Here is a 19,379-nt window from a genome sequence, read left to right as displayed (position 1 = left end):
GACGTAACTTAAGAATGCACTAGAATCTCCTGTAAATTTGTATTTGATGCTTGGCCACTCTCTTTTTCTCTCTCTCTCATGATCTGGACCAATCTGAATTAGCTCATCAATATTTATTGATACCTACTTTGTGCCAGACACTGTTCTAGTTGCTTGAATTACATCCATAAATAAAACATACTAAAATACCTACCCTCCTGGAGTTTATATCTAGTAGACGGAGACAGACAAACAATACACATAATAAATACATTCTACAGTGTGATAGAAGGTGGCTGGTGCTGTGGAGGAAAGAAATACAGCAGAAAAAGGAGGTCTGTGAGAAAAAAGAGGAGGATCGCTATTTTAAATAACGTGGTCACGGTGGGCTTCATAAAGGAGCTAACATTTGAGCAAAGACTTGAAGGAAGAAAAGGAGTTAGGCGTGTGAATACCGGAGTGAAGAGTGTTCCAGGGAGAGGGAACAGCAGTGGAAAGGCACTCTAGCTGCAGCCTGCATGGCACGTTCAAGGACAGCAAAGGAGGCTGTGGACTGAATAAGAGGCAAAGGGTAGTAAGAGGTAAAGCTGGAGAAGTGAGGACCTCACATGCCATTGGCAGGGATGAAATGGGCTCCACCAAAGGGCTGGCCAAGGGGTGGCAAGAAAGCATAAGTGTGTATAAGAGAACAACTTAAATCATTACGCAGCCAAGGGCCAAAGCTAGAACAACTTCAGTTGCAATGAAAACCTGAAAGAAGCCTAGCGTTTCTCAAAATGTTTTTACTGTAATCCACAGTCAGCAATACATTTTATAGGATGACTTTGCAGTCACACAAAAGATACACACATTATTAAAACAAAGGTTTCATAAACCTATACATGTTGTACTCATTGTTTGCTAATATCTTTGGTACTATTCTAATCTATTAGGTTTCTTTTCTTTATTCAACCCTAATAAAATCTATTAAATTGATTTTATAACCTAGTAATGGCACTTCAAAAAGCATTGCTATAGGCAATGTGATCATTTTGGCTATACCCTAACTGGGTAACATAATCACATCATTGTCAACTCTGAGCACACTTTGGCTAAAAACCACATTGGGGACTAATTACTTTAAACAGAGAACCATCATTAGCTCATTAATCAAAATACAATGTATATATAAGATATTCTGCTTTCCTGACAGCTGTCATTATATAAAAATATTGTGTGGGCTGGGTTACCATGAGGAAATGTAAAACATGTGAAATTTGGGTACATCATTTCTGACAGGCAGCCAATAATTATGGTAGTTGGCTAAAGAGATTTTACTTCAAATAAACAAATGTTTAAGTTTCCATAAACACATAGACATGACCCTAATTAGTAAATTTACTAATAGATTTTTGTTCATTATCTCCAGACCAATCTTTAGATATATTTATTTTTAGAAAACAGGGAAAACTTTACAACTGTGTCTCAAAATATTTTGAGAGTTTCTTAAAATGTTTGAAAGCACCACGATTTTATGAGTGTATAAGCATTGGTACTTTTCCAAACTGTTCAATTGCCCTTTCAAAACTCAAAATTCATTTTCAACTAGATTCTGGTTTTAGATATTTTTTTCTGCTGCAGAAAGTTCTTAGATTTATCATAGGATGGGTTCAAGTTTTATAATACAGTCATTTACTGCGTAATGACATTTCATCAACAACAAACTGCATATATGACAGCAGTCCTGAAGAATATAATATTGTATTTTTACTGTACCTTTTCTATGTTTGATATGTTTAGATACACAAAGACCATTGTGTTTCAATTGCCTACAGTATTCAGTATAGTAACATGCTGTACAAGTTTGTAGCCTAGGAGCAATAGGCTACACCATACAGCCTAGGTATGTAGTAGGCTACACTATTTGGGTTTGTGTAAGTACACTCTGTGGTAATCACACAATGGTAAAATCACCTAATGATGCATTTCTCAGAATGTGTCCCTGTTGTTAAGTAACACATTACTGTAGATCCATAAGAGAAATCTTAAGAACATACTAAGTCTTAAGTATAAGAAAGTTCCAGAGTGATACATACACTGTGGTATGATTTACATAAAGAATATTAACACTTAAAAATGGTGCATATTGTATATGGAATTTATGTAGATATCCCATGACATAAACATGTATATGATATATATGTGTATACGAGATATGTTCATTATATATATTTCCGTGAACATACATATATATTATTTTTAAACTTGCCAGGAAAAAAAATGTCCCTGAATAGTCATCACTCTTTGGAAAGGAAAACAGGCAAAGGCATCATTCACCTATATCTATAATATTTCAAATTTTAAAACAAAATATTTAAAGCAAATGTGACAAAATTTGTCTCTACTTTCTGTATGTTTGAAGAAGAGCTTACTTCCTTATAGCCAGTGCTATAGATGGCCATTTATTTTCAAACAGAGACCAGATATAAAACACAACACCATGTCCTTAACTTGTAAAGAAGATAAGCTGGGAATACATCTTTTTAAAAACAGCTATATGGTGTGGACACGGTTTTCAGCAAAGAAAGCCCTAGTTCCTGTTTTCACTTAGGATTGTGATAAAGGGAAGAGACTTGAGTGGCAGACAGATTTAGATTAGATATTAGAAATAACTTCATATCTCTGCAAGACACCTAAGACTGCCTGGGGATTTTGAGAACAAGAACTTTGCTGAAACAGCTTAGGATCTACCCTACTTGGAACCAGAAGAGATTATCAACATCCTAGCTGTCCTTTAAAATTTGAGATTCTGTCTGCCATTTCTATAGGCATGAAGATCTTAACTGATCTACTCAGAATCTACAGCAAGGCAGAAAGAATGCAGTGGAAGAGAACAAAAACAAACAAAACTTGGTCCTCAGCCATCAAGAGCCTGTTCTAACATTAGAAGCTAATGGTACTCTAACAGGATAGTGGCAGTGAAGGCCCTGGAGAGGGGAGGAAGGCAAAGAGGGCACAGCTTCACTTGTACTCTAGTTATTTCTATCCATCAATCAGTAAGCTTGTAGAGGAGCTTTCAACTTCCATATGTGCAAGATGCTCTGTAGAATGCATGTAAGAAAGAAAAACATCATTGCTTATTCTTTAACAGCTTACAATCAAATTTGAAAAGATCCACACATGAAATATTAAAAAAAACACCATAACACAACAATTGGTAGCACAGTTGTGAAAGCAAGAAAAGGTAAGGACAATCAGTATGGGCTGGACTCATCATGAATGAGAAGACATTTATAAAGAGCCCCACAGGATGAATGGAACTTGAACTGTCATGGAAGAGTTGGTTGAGAGGGCATTTCAGGTATAGGCTAAACATCGGCTAAAACCTGAGGGAGGAATACTCCTGAATACCAGAGTATGTTGTTAAATGGAAGCTTCTGGCTATAGCGCAGATATTTTAGAGAATACAGGAGGTGATGAAGTGAAATAGCTGAATAATTGGTGGTCACAGATTGCTTTTTATTTATTTATTTTTAAATTTTTAATTTTCGTGGGTACATAGGTGTATATATTTAGGGGGTATTTTGATACAGGCATGCAATGTGTAATAATCACATCAAGGTAAATGGAGTATCTATCACCTCAAGCATTTATCCTTTGTGCTACAAACAATCCAATCATCCTCTTTCAGTTGTTTTTAAATGCACAATAAAATCATTATTGACTATAGTGATGCTGTTGTGCTGTCAAATATTAGGTTTTATTCATTCTTTCCAACCATTTTTTTTGTACCCATTAACCATCACCACTCCCCGCCACCTCCACCACTACTCTTCACAGCCTCTAGTAGCCATCCTTCTACTCTCTATCTCCATGAGTTCAATGATTTTAATTTTTAGCTTCCACAAATAAGTGAGAACATGCAAAGTTTGTCTTTCTGTGTCTGGCTTATTTCACTTAACATAATGACCTCTGGTTCCATCCATGTTGTTGCAAATGACAGGATCTCATTCTTGTTTATGGTTGAATAATGCTCCATTGTGTGCATGTACCACATTTTCTTTATCTATTCATCTGTCTATGGACACTTAGGTTGCTTCCAAATCCTGGCTATTGTGAATTGTGTTGCAATAAATATGGGAGTGCGGATATCTCTTTGATATACTGATTTCCTTTCTTTTGGGTCTATACTCAGCAGTGAGATTGCTGGATCATATGGCAGCTTTATTTATAGCTTTTTTGAGGAACCTCCAAGCTGTTCTCCATAGTGGTTGTACTAATTTACATTCCCACCAACAGTGTGTGAGTGTTCCCTTTTCTGCACATCCTCGCCAGCATTTGTTATTGCCTGTGTTTTGGATAAAAGCCACTTTAACTGGGGTGAAATGATATCTCATTGTAGTTTTGATTTGCATTTCTCTAATGATCATGATGTTGAGCACCTTTTCATACACCTGTTTGCCATTTGCATGTCTTCTTTCGAGAAATGTCTATTCAGATCTTTTGTCTATTTTTAAATTGTGTTATTAGATTTTTTTTCTATAAAGTTGTTTGAGTGCCTTACATTTCCTGGTTATGAATTCCTTGTCAGTTGGGTAGTTTGCAAATATTTCTGTGGGTTTTCTCTTCATTCTGTTGATTGTTTTCTTTGCTGTGCAGAAGCTTTTTGACTTGATGTGATCTACAAAATGCTTTAAAAATCAGCCAGAGAATTCTAAATTTAAGGACGGAGAAAAGAAACATCTTTTCTTTCTACTTGTTCTTAAATAGGTCAAGGATATATTGAAAATGACATTTCAAAGACTTCTTTAGCAGCAACGTTCATAATTAAGTATTTCATATGGATTCTGTATAAAATAAAAGTTCATCTTGCTATTTATGCTTTTTTATATTAAAATATAGGGTGTTTTGTTAACTGACTACTTGATTATTTTAGAACACACTTAAGAAGCCTAAGTATAATCAGATAACCTCAATATCAGTAGGACAACTGATGCTGAACCTTAACTCGGAACTTTAAACCCTTTTCCAAATGGTTTGTCCTTTAGATTTTCACTCCATCTAAGCACTGTGAGCTAGTTATTTCTCAGAAAACACCAATAACAGTAATAACAGCTAATATGGCAAAAATAAGAAATTCAGACGACTTAACTATAGACTCTTAACAGTTTTATTTCAGATTCCCAATACAGTGTTTATATAATGCTCATGTGCCATTGAGAAGGGGTGCTGGAAATGAGTTTGCAGCCTCAGTGTACCAGGACAGCAGGTCAAGCACAGAACTGAAGCCTTGGGCTCTGTCCTATCTCTAGGTCTAGTCTATTGCTTTCTTAGTCAAGTCATTTCCCCATTGTAGGTTTATCTAAAAAGAGCGCATTAAGCTGAATAAACTAAAAGAAAAAAAAAACCACAACATTTTTCAGCTCAAACTTTATAAAACTACATTTGTTCATGTTTTGGGAGTTCCAGCATGAGCCTAGCTTGACATTGTAGGGCATAACAGGGCCTATTTTTCAGGTGGGTAGGAAAAGTCTAGTTGCACAATGATAGAATTATCTTGGGAGAATAACCCACTAAAAGAGTTGAGCTTACACCCTTGGGTCAACCACAATGCTCTAGAACTGGAAAAAGGGGACAACATTGAGTTATATTGTTTACTACTTAGAGCTTCTTCTGGCCCAGTCTCTGGGATTAGTAAATTCTAGGAAAATTTCAGAGACATTGGAGTACAAATTACTCATAAGACCACTTAAATTAATTAAGTAGTTTCACCTACGAGGAATCAAAATACCTGACTCAAGCTTGTGTATGCAATAAGAACATTTATCTACATAACTGGATTTCAAAGGTAGGGCAGCATTAGTTTCATCCTAAGACTGGTTCTCCTTGTGCTCACAATTTGGCTGCCAGTGGCCATGGGGGATATATACTTCCTGGTTTACAATGTAACATGAAATATGAGTCCTTGTTTTTATTCTGCTTATTTCATCTCGGATTACGGTGCCCATCCCTGTACTAATCTCAGGGGATGGAAGACTGCCATTGGCTTCAACTAATTTGGTTCTATCACCAGTGATGCAGATATGGTCAGTTTCCTCTGAGGTATCTGGAAAATAGGTAGTTTTCTGAAAATTACTTTGGTTCTCTAAAGTACTGATGAATATTTTGCAGAAAATGAACACCTTCCATGACTCTGACCCACTGGTGTCTGGGCTGGTGGGACAAGAGAGCATCTGCTATTTGATGAAATAAATTTACATTGAGGTCATCAGAGCAGGAGGTTGTTGACAAGCACGGTGTCTATAATAGCCTTGTAAGAGCTGAAAGTGTTACTGGCAGTGAATCTGTATAGGTCTGCAGCAACCACAATTCTTGCCTTCTCAGAAGAAAGAATTTGTCTCAGGCTCAGGGGCATAAGGCAGAGTGAGAGACTGAGGCAAGTTTTAGAGCAGTGGTGAAAGTTTATTAAAAAGCTTTAGAGCAGGAATGAAAGGGAGTAAAGTACACTTGGAAGAGGGCCAAGCAGGCAACTTGGGAGATCAAGTGCACAGTTTGACCTTTTGACTTTGAGTTTTATATGCTGACATACTTCCAGGGTCTTGGGTCCCTTCTCCCCTGATTCTTCCCTTGGGGTGGGCTGACCACTTGTGTGCTAGTGCTTGGGAGGGGCCGCATGCACAGTGTGTTTACTGGAGTTGTACACATGCTTACTTGAAGCGCTCTTCTCTTACCAGCTGATTGCTCCTAGAAGGTCATATACCAGTCAAACTCTGCCATTTTGCCTCTTAGTGTGCATACTTGAACCCACTGGCCCAACTCCTGAGATCTTATCCAGAAGCTGCTGATCACCAGTTTCAGGTGTTTTCTATCTATTGGGAGGCTGCCTTTCCCTGGCACCTGGATTTCTCATTCACTGCTATTGACTTGGGCTGAAATTACATGTTCCATGCAGCTGGAAGGAAGTTGCCTAAGAAAAGCTATCAAACACATGTGAGGATTGGAGACTACAGCAAATGCACAGGTGATGAACCTGCTGGCTGGTTCAAGAAAATTCAAGAAATATATTTGGACAGACCTCTAGAGATTTGGCTAAAATAAAGAAGAGCAGACACTTAAAAAAGTATTTTTTCTTTGATTCGTGGTATAATTTTAAATCATGAATCTAACCCATTTCTTGATAGGTGGGTTTGAACTGCAGAAATTCTAGTTCAACTTTTACCTCTTCTGATGGCATCATTTTAATGTTAATGCATGTGGATATATGTCTTCTTTCTTTAGCAATAGGACTTCCTTGAGCTGATTAGAGTAGCTGGGCCATCTGCAAAAACTCTACCTTAATGCATCTACTTTGCATGTAAACAGGGAGCATGGCTGTGGCCTAACTGAATTTCAATGCCTGTAAGTGTGGTTTCCTGAAAAAGAAAATGAAACCCTTTCTCCATGTCTTTACAGCATGCATGCTTTTCTTTTTTTTTAAACTGTGCATCTGAGTCACACTGAACAACTCTCTTTCTACTCCAAAGGGGGAAAATAAGTTAAATTTATGTTTCATGCCTGTAAGGCATTTTAAAGTTAATCGGGCCCTTTGGGTCTAATTTAATTTGTGTAAGATTGCTGTTGATGATTAGAATAGCTATTTAAGATTTTTGTTAACAGTCTGTTACGTGGACTTAATTGAAGCACTCCAAAAGCAGTCTGTTCACTTTCCCCTGTCAAATTCAGGTTACAGAGCCTTCACAGATGTGAGTAGACATCAATACGAAAAGGGGATACAACACAAATTAAAATCAGAAGTGTACTCAAACTGCCAGTGTTGAGCTTTGGTTAAAAACATCTGTCACATAAAAGCAAACACTCAGAGCCGTTACGTCTTGTAACAGTTGTCTTTACTTTTCATATCTTTGGCATTTTCATCATTTCGTGTTAGTGCTGTCTTTGGAATTTTTCATACAAGTGATTGCTTTTTTAACATCACTGATTTCTCTACACAAACATTTGTAAGACTTTTGTCCCAACACTACACAGAGAGAGAATACCAAGCAGAGCTGGAATTCGAATGGTCTCGTAGAATCTGAAAAATCGGCTGACCAATGCAGAGCACTCTAGCGAACTGACTGTATTTGACTCATTCTGGCCAATATTAGATCAAATTCTCCCTTTGATTTCTGCTACAAGGTTATTTTTCATCGTTTCAAAATTTACAGCTACCATTCTTATTTTACAGATGTCAGTGATCATAAGAAGCCCAGGTCTCCCTTTGGTACAATCAAGGAGATTTCAGGATGCTCTTGAGTCACTCTCCTGATATTTGTCATAAATCACATCTATTTTTTTAAGAGTTGATTTTATTTCTCTTATTACTTTGTTTCATAGCTTTTACAATTTCATTCCTTTATTCTGTTTTCATTTTCTGTTTTCCAGGCATTGTATTTCAAAACCATGGCCCTTCTATTTCCTCTTTCTTATGGTTTTTCTCTTCCATGTTCACTTCTGCCTTCCTTAATTTTCTTTCCCTTCCTTTACTCTCATTTCTTTCACAGAGTGAGTGATTTCTGTGAAAACAAGGTAAGTGTCTCATGGGCTTCAGCTAAGGATGCAACCACCAAAGGCAAGATCAAGAGACAATTGAGCTCCACCTCACCCAGCGCCATGTTCCCCTGCCCAGGAAACACCACCTGCTTCCTATGTGGCTGGAGGGGTGAGGGCTGTGCACAGCAGTGAAGATGCTAGGAGATTACAGGCAGATATTTTGCAAATAATCTATTTTAAAGTTATTGATTCATATAAGTGGAATATAAGATTTACATTGATCCTATTCCTTAAATCAGAAATGTCTAATGTTATACTGTTTTATGCAGTGGGTAATTTACATTAAGAAAAAGGATTTTAAAAAAAAAACTAATAGGAAAGCTTGTGGATCATCCCACCCCACCCCACTTTCTTTCTGGTTACCCCTGGCTGGTCACTTCAACCTTCTGCTTTCTTAATGCTGCCATTTGCACCATGCATGACATTATATCAGCTCTCTCTCTTTGTTCAGAACAAAATCCTTTTTATAGCAAAGTGGAGAAAATTCTCGATGCCATGAATGCTGAGTGAGACTTAAATACAAAGGCCCTGCAATCACATTTCCCTCCATAATTAATTATGTAATTATAAAGCTTTGTCAAGCCATTGTATTCCCCCTCAAATATATTTTAAAGAATTTTAAAGCTTTTGTTTCTACACCCCTGACAATAATGATAAAACACCCTTACCTCTCCCATTTCCATGTGTCTATCACCTTTTTAATAACACTCTTGACAAAAACATGAGATCACTGATATTAAAGTAGAAAGGTCTTGCAGCTTTTTTTCTAGTTACTTAGATTTGTGGAGCTCTAATTTGATTGTGGGCATCCTTTGTAAGGCTTGTTCCACCATCTCCTTTGGAGCTATACCAGCTGTGACTCCTGTTTTAAGAACTATGTTCTCTTCTCTGTTGCAGACCTATGTTATATCTGCCTTAGTGCATGGGCTGCTGGTCAATGCTAACAGTTGGCTCTCAGGGAAAAGAGAAAAACCATCTGTGGCATCTGCCAATTTCTGTGGTGTAAATACTCTGAGCTCTGCCAATTTCAAGCATCCATTTGACATTGCTGAACCCAAAGTTGGCAAGGGATGTGCACAATTGGCTTTTGCAAGCAAGTAAGAGCTGTCTTGGGGATTATTAAGCTACTCAAGAAGCATCTGCCTACTGGCACCCACTGCTTTTTAAATGTACTCTGGGAGGAGACGGCATATAAAATAGTATTCTTGGCTTAAGGGGTTTACAGTCTATCCAGGGAGAAAGAGCCCAAAGCAATCACCAGAGAAAGCAGAGTGCAACAGTGATCCACAAACTCCACTGAAGGGGATTCAGAGCAAAGCAAAGAAAGTGTGTTTAAAGGATGCAGAGGGTTTCATGACATGGAGGAAAAGGGAAAAGGCATTCCAGGCAAGGGAAGGCTGGAAGGTTGGAATAGGCATGGAGTGTTCTTAGAAAAGACAAAACAAAATCTCAGACTGTCTGATGACCCAAACGGGACATTTTTGGTAGTATGACAATATTCACTTCCCTCTTTACCAGGTACTTTCACACGCATTTCTTTTGATCCTTCCTATAACTGTAGGAGATTGGTAAAATACAATAGGTGTTATTATTATTATTATTATATTCACTTAGCAAAAAAGTATACTTAGAAAACTAAGAAAACTAAGGGAAGTTAAGGGCCCTTGTGGACTCCTTTAAGCCAGACTCAGAATTCTCTCTCCCCAGCTTATCCTACCCCAGTGTTATCGCACCACAGTCTGCTCTGAGGACCCTCATTAGGCAGTCCTCCCATACAGTAGCCTCTCAAACTGCATGAGCAAGATCCATTTTTCCTTGCAACGAAACTGAAGAACTGCCTCAATAGCTTTACAAAGAAAAGCAAAGTCTATTTCTCTTCTAATGTCTGTCCTGAAAAGGGCTTTGGGGGCATGGTGCAGTGGAAAAGTCACTGAGCTGGGTATCAGAAGAGCTAGATTCAGGTTTGGGATCTGATTCAGGTTTGGGATGTGATGGAGAGCTGTGTGATATTAGGCAGATGGCTTAACACTTCTGGGTTTCTGGATGTCATACAGGAACTGATGAGTTTACTTGCATGGCCTCAAATGTTCCTTTTATCTATGAAAGGCTGCACTTCTAGATATACTAAAATGCCAATCTAGAACTTTATCATTACATGGGCCTCCAGAGAAGCTGGGGAGCCTAGAGGAGTTGAGTGTGTTGAAGGTTGAAGCACAATTCCTTAAAAAATAATTTAATTGAAGTTCTTGGATATTACTTCCTGAAGATGGCCAAGATGGCTTTTTTTTTTTGCCTGGGCTAGAATGCAGTGACATGAACATGGCTCACTGCAGCCTCAACCTCCCAGCCTCAAGCAGTCTTTCCACCTCAGCCTCCTGAGTAGCTAGGACTATAGGCATGTGCCACTGCACCCAGCTAATTTTTTCTTTAATTTTTTTTGGTAGAGAGGGGGTCTCCCTATGTTGCCCAGGCTCAAGATGGCTTTCTAATGGAGCCAATATCTATATATTCATTCAACATATTGCAAATAAACTTTGGAAATAAACCAGTTATATGAAATAAAGAAGTAAATAAATTATTAAATAAATGGTCTTACTTTATTCTGTCTCCTCTGCAGGCTTCTGCAAAAGACTTGAGACAGCTCACAATGAAGTACTCTGTATTAGGCAGGGTGATATTGATTGCAAATGACAGAAACCCGATCAGAAACTCACTGGAGTCATGAGGAACACTTATTGGCTCAGGTAACCTAACCCTTGAATGGGCAGGGATGTATCTGGTTTGGGAGCAAATAGTACCAGGTGCTGAAGGTAGCTGTCTCAGACTCTGGTCTGTCTGTCTTTCTGTGTCACATTCTTTCACACCTTGGAGGTTGTGGCCATCTGGCTTATCACTGGTCAAGAAGATGCCTCCTTCATTAGTTCCTTGATTTCAATTTGAAATAATGCTAGTCAAAGACTCTGGCCTTTGGCAAACACCATGGCAATGGTCTGAGAATGGCAGAAGGCAGAGGTTGACTGCATTACTAAAATGACAAGGTTGGAGTTGGGACAGGTGGGGAGAAGGGTTTATCTAAAAGAAGGTGCTGCTGCTATCAGAAGAGGGAGTGTTTGGGCTGAGGGGACAAAATAAAAGACGTCCACAACAGATACATAAATAGAATCATTAAATAAAGCTGGATGGGATGGAAATGAGCAGGGTTCGTTGTGTAAGAAAACCTAAATTAATTATGGTAGCTTCAGTTTAGCTCTCACATATGTGAAAGTCAAGGTAACACAGAGAAACATATCATTTATAAACAAAAGGAAGCAAACATTTTCCTATGTGTAAACTCTACTATGATACTTAAATAGGTTTACAGGAGTCATTCAGTGGACACACATCTTCCATAGTGATTTTCAAAAAAGATGCAAACAATTTTTATTCTGTCATATCTTATATCAAAAAATTATATTTAGAGCATAATATTAGCTCATATTTCTTTTAGGTCTTCATGGTGTATTTAGGATGATAAATAAGGTATATCTGGGGAGATAAATTCAGGTATATAGCTTTCAGATGATCAAACCTATTAGCGTAACATCCAATTAATGGACTATTAATGATACCACATTTTTATCAATGTGTAAAGGTTATGTTTGCTCCCATTTTGAACTTTTTGTTCAGTGTAGAAGACTGGAATGATCATATTATGTGACACTGTGTTGAACAGAGTCACTGAGAAAGAGGTAATGTCAAGTAGCAGGGAAAGTAAGAAATGACTGGAACACACTGGGACTTTGCCATAAACATAAAAGACAGGCAGTCAGAACAGTAAAGAATTGTACTGAAATTGTTTGAGTACAAACTGTGACACTGTTACACTGTGATAGGGAAACCAAATAGTGTACTCATTGGCAATGTCTTTGATGGATACCAGGAGATATTGTTAGTCAGCTGTAGTGCAATTATTGTTGATTGGTGTATTCTTAATTCACTGAATCCTTTGAATTGTGCTACTCCAAGTTTTAGTAAATACTAGAAAGTATTTACTACTCAAGTATTCTAGTAAATACTAGAAAGTATTTACTACTCAAGTATTCTAGTAAATACTAGAAAGCATCCAGCATATTCCAAAAGACCAAGAGTCGTTGACTTAGTAGACAATGAAAATTGTTACCTTAATTGAACTAACTTCAAACTGTATGTGCTGTATCTCTGGGGGCAGAGGGGAGAAGAGTGACTCCATCACAGTCAGGTAGTTCCAAATGTATCTGTTGTGCATATTTGACTTGCACATAATTGCCTTTTAAAAGAAATTGTCTTTAACCCAAAACAAAACACCTTGAAAATCAGTCTTAGACTGTTGCTTTTATTTTTCTAATATCTCTTAGTATTCCCAGACTTTCAAAATTGTTCTATTAAGGAAATTCTCAAACATCCAAAAGTAGAAAGACAGTATAATGAACCTCATTTACACAATATTCAACTTCAACAATTTTTAACATTTTTCTTGGTTTTTAACAAATATTTCACATAACTGATCCAAAGGAATTTTTTTACACATAATGTCGCCATAGAATGTTAGGCTCTTTTTATATTAAAAAAACCTGATTATAAATATTTGCACATTTATAAGAGGAGTGTTCAGGAATTTGACAGGGCACACCTAGAACCGCCGGGGTCATGCTCAGGACCCACCAGGTACACCAAAGACCCACCAAGCACAGGTCCAGCCCCAGTTGTCCATCTTGCTTTATCTATTATTCACCGTTTTTGATGTCATATTGTTTTATCCATAATTACGTCAGTAGTATATAAATCTAACAGATGAGCATTTTTAAAAACTACAAACCCACTATTTCATGATCATACCTGACAAAATTAACATTAATTCTATTATTTCACCTATTATGCAGTCCATGTTCAAATGTCCCCGATTTTCTCAAATATATTTTACAGTCCTGTTGAAATCACAGAGTAAATTCCACAAATTGCATGTGGTTGAAATGTCTCTTAGGTATTTTCTAATCTATGAAAGTTCCCACTTCTCCACTTTTAGCCATTTTTTTGTTTGTTGAAGACATTTGTTCCTTTGTCCTGTAGAACTTCCGGCATGCCAGATTTTGCTGATCGCATTCTCATTCAACCCATTAATCTAATAACTTGTTCATTTGTATTTTTCATGAGCTTGCTGCCTGAGTGTGAAGCTTGCTTAGATTCAGATGCATTTATTTTGGCAAATACTCCATAGGAACTATCGTGTGCTTCCGATTGCATTCCATCAGGCGGCACATGAGGTCTCGTGGTCCCATTTTTAGTACTGTTAACATTGATCAAGGGTTAGGTGTTGTCATCTAATCTACCCTTTCACTAGTGTTTTCCTGAGCCTCTGACAGATGCTTCATTGAAAATGAGGTCTGCCGTGCCCATCCAGTGGAAGCATTTTGAGATTTTTATTGATTCTTAAATGTCCTTTCTCATGGAAGCCTTCCATGTCATCCAATTAAAATGGCAACTCCCCCCTCTCTATTGGCTTTCTCTGTTTTTTATCTTCCTCCATAGAATGTATTAGTATTTCAGTCTTCTATAAACACATTACTTATTTCCCCCAACCATTGTGTATGCTCCACAAAGACAAGGATTCTTTTTTTTTAATTAGTAGACTTTATTTTTTAGATCAGTTTTAGTTTTAGAGAAAAATTGAGTAGAAAGTACATAGAGTTTCCTTATATGCCCTTTCCCATCTCACCCTAACCCCCCTAAATTTCCCTTATTATTAATATCTCGCATTAGTGTAGTACATTTGCTACAACTGATGAACCAATCTTTATGCATTATTATTCACATAAGTTTACTCTTTGTTTCGTACAGTCTTACGGGTTTTGACAAATGTATAATGTCGTGTATCCATATTACAGGATCACATAGATAATCCTAAAAAATCCCCTAAGCTCCACCTATTCATCCCTCCTCCCTCCATCCCTGAACCACTGGCAACTTCTGATCTTTTCACTGTCTCTATAGTTTTGCCTTTTCTAGAATGTCTTACAGTTGGAATCATACAGCATGTTGTCTTTTCAAACAGGCTTCTTTCACTTAGCAATATGCCTTTAAATTTCCTCCACCTCTTTTTGTGGCTTGACAGCTAATTTCTTTTCTTTACCACATAATATTGTATTGTCTGGATATATCACAATTTAGTTATTCATTCACCTACTGAAGCCATCTTGGTTGCCTCTAAGTTTTGGTAGTGATGAATAAAGCTGCTATCAACATTTGTGTGCAGGGTTTTTTGTGGACACACATTTTCAGCTCATTTGGATAGACACCAAAGAGTGTAATTGCTGGATTGTGTGGTAAGACTACACTTAGCTTGTAAGAAACTGCTAGACTGCTTTCCAAAGTGGCTGTACCATTTTGCACTCCTACCAGCAATGAATAAGAGTTCCTGCTGCTCCACATCCTCACCACCTTTAGTGAAGTTTCTGTTTTGATCTTTTGCCCATTTTTAAGTTGCATCATTTGCTTTCTTAATGCTGTTTTAAGAGTTCTCTGCATATTTTCGATATAAGACCTCTATAAGATGTGTTTTGTAAATATTGTCTTCCACTTTGTGACTTGTCTTTTCATTCTTTTAAGTAGAATTTTTTAAAAATCTGTTTTGTTTTCTGTCTTATCTCAAGTGCCTAGAACAGTGCCTAGTTTATAATAGCTGGTCAATCTAGTGAGTGCTTGCTGAAAGTGGTCTATATGCCTTAGGTACAGCTAAGAACAAAGTTGACACTTGATTGTAATAACTAAAGAGCTGATCCAATTGGAGGACTATTTCACTCTTCACAGAATTAAAGCTTTCATTGATCAACAGCTCTGATTTTATCAAAACATTCATAAAATTGAAAGTCTTTCTTTCAAATTGGAGGTAGTCTTAAAATAATCTAATTTATTTTACAGTTAAGACCCTGAGACCTATTCACAGAATGTCAATCTCTGCTCTCCCAATGACCACTTAAGGCCTAACAAAATGACTCTCAAAGGCCGGGCGCGGTGGCTCACGCTTGTAATCCCAGCACTTTGGGAGGCTAAGGCGGGCGGATCACGAGGTCAGGAGATCGCGACCATGGTGAAACCCCGTCTCTACTAAAAATACAAAAAATTAGCCGGGCGTGGTGGCGGGCACCTGTAGTCCCAGCTACTCGGACAGGGTGAGGCAGGAGAATGGCGTGAACCTGGGAGGCAGAGCTTGCAGTGAGCCGAGATTGCGCCACTGCACTCCAGCCTGGGTGACAGAGCGAGACTCCGTCTCAAAAAAAAAAAAAATGACTCTCAAGTTCTTATTTCTCTGAGACATATTCTCTAATATTTTCTTTTAGGGTTAAATAATTAAGTATTCAGACATAGAAAAGTACAAAAATAATCACATATTCCTATCTTCACCGTATCGTAATATTGAACTGATTTTTACATTTTGTCATGTTTGTTTTGACTCTCTCTCATTCTCTCTCCCCTCCTCCCATCTTTCTTGGAATAAATATTAAAGGAATGACTGAAGCCTCAGATACCTCATCCCTACCTCCGTCTCTACCTCCATTTTCCCTCATTAGTACCCATGATGGTGAAATTGATGTATAATTCCCATGCAAGTGTTTGCAGTTTTTAGTGTATTTATATATACATAACTAGCATATTGCTTTTTGTGTGTTTATAAAATGACACAAATATTGTATTAATACTAATCAGATCATTCTGGGTGGTAGACACTGTGGTGTGGCCCACCAGATCTTCAGGACAAGGCACTTGCTCCCTCATTTGGAGATGTAAGCTTAGAATAGCTTCCAGTTGAATCTCTCACCAAGAATTCCCTTTGGCCATAAGCCTTGCCCAAAGTCACACACCCTCCCTACGAGCATCCACTGACCGTTGGCTGGGAGAGGGGATAGGGCATTTATGACATTGGAGTAGGGAAGTATTTATTAAATAAGATTTTAAAATATAAATCACAAAATGAAAATGAACTTGAATATCTTAAAATTTAAAAAATACCTCTGCACAATAAATGAAATTATATAGTGAAAAAGCAAGATACAAACTAGTATATTTGCATAGCACGTACAGTTATTAGTAAATAAACAATTCCTATCCCTTCTTCAATAGGAAGATCTGGCCTTCTTTCCTCAACTCAGGGCTACTCTAAAGGGAGATCCCAGCTCCAGAGCTCCCCACAGGCTTGACTGAAGCCTCTGCTGCAACTGCACTGTGGTTTAACTTCTCCCTCTGCCAGTCTGGCTTTCCTCACTCCTTGCAGGGTTTTGTTTTGTTGTTGTTCTTGTTGTTTTGTTTTGTTGTTGTTGTTGAGACAAGGTCTTTCTCTGTCACCTAGGCTGGAGTGTACTGGTGCAATCTCGACTTACTGCAACCTCCACCTCTCAGGCTCAAGCAATCCTCCCACCTCAACTTCCCAAGTAGCTGGGACCACAAGCGTTTGCCACCATGCAATGGCTAGTTTTAAATTTTTTGTAGAGATGTGGTTGCACAGTGTTGCCAGGCTTATCTCAAACTTCTGGGCTCAAGCTATTCACCCACCTCAGCCTCTTAAGGTGCTGGGATTACAGACATGAGCCACTGTGCCCAGCTTCTTGCAGGTGTTAATCCTGAAGACACTCCCTAATAAACTTTCTGTATGCTTCTCATGGTCACAGGGTCTGTTTCCTAGGGAATCTGAGCAGTGGCATTCTGCAACTTGCTTTTAACACAGATCATTTTCTAAGGATTTTTCCATGTTGACTTGTATCTAGTACCCTTATTCTAACTGCTACATGGTATTCTATTCTATGGTAAGCCATACTTTATTTATCTAGTCACTCATCAAGTTAGGTTGTTAGTCTTTTTACATACTTACAAAAGTGGTACAATGAATGCCTGTGTCTATTTCCATTTTACACACACTGGAGACATTCCCCAGGATCTGTAACTAGAAGTGGAACAACCTAGATTGTATGTTATGTGTGTTATCATCTTTATTAAGTGATGCTAAATTGTTTGCCAAAGTGATTATAGAAATTTACTCTTTAGTAATGATTTTTAAGAGCTCTTCTTCTCCCACATTCTCACCAATATTCTGTGTTGTGACATTGAAATGTTTTCTTTGCCATGTCAATGAGTGTAAAGTGTCAACTTAATGTTGTTTTAGTTTTAATTTATCTGACAGCTAATGAGATTAACCAATTTTTCACGTTTATTGGTTATTCAAGTTTCTCCTATAAATTGCCTACTCACATTATTTGCTCATTTAAAAAATTAGGTTATTACATTTTCTCATTAATTTGTTGGAATTATTTATATACTAATAATTGTATGTGCTATGTAATATGCAAATATACTAGTTTGTATCTTGCTTTTTTACTATATGATTTCATTTATTGTACAGAGGCATGCTTTAAATTTTAAGATATTCAAGTTCATTTTCTTTTTTTTTTTTGAGATGGAATCTCGCTCTGTCACCCAGGCTGGAGTGCAGTGGCGCGATCTCGGCTCACTGAGAGCTCCGCCTCCTGGGTTCATGCATTCTCCTGCCTCAGCCTCTCTGAGTAGCTGGGACTACAGGCGCCCGCCACCACGCCCGGCTAATTTTTTTTTGTATTTTTAGTAGAGACGGGGTTTCACCGTGGTCTCGATTTCCTGACCTCATGATCCGCCTGCCTCGGCCTCCCAAAGTGCTGGGATTACAAGCATGAGCCACCGCGCCCGGCCTTCATTTTCTTTTTGTGGTTTATGTCTTAAAATCTTATGTAATAAGTACTTCCCCACTCCAATGTCATAAAGATATTATTTTCTTTCTTCAGAACTTTTACAATATTGCTTTTTTTTTTTTTTTACATTTAGGTCTTTTATCTATCTGAATAGCCCATTTATCCAAGACTACTAATTTCTTTTCTTTTCTTTTTTTTTTTGAGACAGAGTCTTGCTCTGTCACCCAGGTTGGTGTTCAGTGGTGCAATCTGGGCTCACTGCAAACTCCGCCTCCTGGGTTCTAGCAATTCTCCTGCCTCAGCCTCCCAAGTAGCTGGGATTCTAGGCATGCACCACCACACTCAACTAATTTTTGTAATTTTTAGTAGAGACAGGATTTCCCCATATTGGCCAGGCTGGTCTTGAACTCCTGGCCTCAAGTAATCTGCCTGCCTTGGCCTCCTGAAGTGCCGAAGTTACAGGTGTGAGCCACCACACTTGGCCAAGACTACTAATTTCTAATGCTGCTTCTGTCATATACCACATGTGTATATATTAAAGTTGTTAAGTTTCTAGACTTGTCTTTGGTGTTCTGAAGTTTCACTATATGTCTAGCTATGATCTTTTTTTTTGTTCAAGAGTAAAGGCAAAATAGACCTTCAAAGAAATAAAGTCTGGGAAATTGACTAGCTCCTCACTGAAAGAACTACTAAAGGATGTACTTATGGAAGAAGAAAATTACAAAATGAAAGAACTGGGATGCAAGAAGTAATGGTGAGCATGGAATTTGGCAAAGATTCAAGTAAAACAAAGCAAGGACTGAGTATATAAAATCATAATCATAACAAATTTTGACTATTATATGTAACAGCCAATCTCTTAACTGGATCATAATAGTCAAGAAAGCGAAAGGCAGAAAAAATGACAAAAAGAATAATTAGAATGTTAATAAGAAGAGTAACAGGATTTTGAAAAATTTGTGCTGGTTGATATCAACTTTTGGCACTTTTCTCTTTTTCTATACTGTTAACATAATTAATTAATGAAAAAATAATTCATACTTCAAAAAATTTAAGAAGTTGCACGTATTTTCAGTTTGAAATAGTATAAGCATTTTACAGATG

At 37.7% G+C, this 19,379-nt stretch overlaps 1 long non-coding RNA gene across 1 annotated transcript in view; it reads left to right on the top strand.

The window, feature by feature from the left end:
- LOC105739855 overlaps positions 1-19,166 on the top strand; it is a 28,648-nt gene extending 9,482 nt beyond the window's left edge. The window contains exons 2-3 of the long non-coding RNA XR_001115844.2: positions 11,165-11,291; positions 18,895-19,166. This is a non-coding gene — a long non-coding RNA (uncharacterized LOC105739855). The remainder of the gene's footprint in view (positions 1-11,164; positions 11,292-18,894) is intronic.
- Positions 19,167-19,379: the final 213 nt, after the last annotated feature.

This window comes from Nomascus leucogenys, chromosome 5, assembly GCF_006542625.1.
Source record: "Nomascus leucogenys isolate Asia chromosome 5, Asia_NLE_v1, whole genome shotgun sequence".
Taxonomy (NCBI): Eukaryota; Metazoa; Chordata; class Mammalia; order Primates; family Hylobatidae; genus Nomascus; species Nomascus leucogenys.
The sequence above is the reverse complement of the archived record's forward strand: the minus strand, read 5'-3'. Positions and strand labels throughout refer to the sequence as shown.